Below are 399 nucleotides of genomic sequence, written 5' to 3'. Positions count from 1 at the left end.
CACTGACTTTAGTAGCCAACAGCACAGCTGATCATCCGTGGAAGCGGCCATTACACAAATGCCTCATCCCCAGGAGCCACTTCATGGGAGAGATGGCGACTGAAAGCCACTGGCCATTTGGACTGACCCTGTGGTGGTATCTTCACGGAGCTACTCCAAGTCATCCGAGTGGCTTCTGATGATGAGAGAATAACCCCAAACCCCCTTTTCCAATCAAGCCAATTCTCTATTTCTGAGAGTCTGGGGACTCACGCTGTTACCAGTACACAGAAGATGGCTTTATAAATAGCAGTTGACATCGCCCTAGATGACTCGCATTGCAAGGCGGGGGAAGGCCTGAATGGGCCAAGCTCTGACGTCCATGGGGCTGGGATCGTCTGGGGAAGCAGGATACACAGG

General features: G+C 52.4%; 1 long non-coding RNA gene across 1 annotated transcript in view; it reads right to left on the bottom strand.

Annotated features, from left to right (window-relative positions):
* Nucleotides 1-399, bottom strand: part of LOC107183380 — a 3,150-nt gene that overhangs the window by 1,037 nt on the left and 1,714 nt on the right. The window lies entirely within an intron of this gene.

This window comes from Myotis davidii, unplaced genomic scaffold (assembly GCF_000327345.1).
Source record: "Myotis davidii unplaced genomic scaffold, ASM32734v1 scaffold93, whole genome shotgun sequence".
NCBI classification, from domain to species: Eukaryota; Metazoa; Chordata; class Mammalia; order Chiroptera; family Vespertilionidae; genus Myotis; species Myotis davidii.
This window is presented reverse-complemented; position numbering and strand designations above follow the sequence as displayed.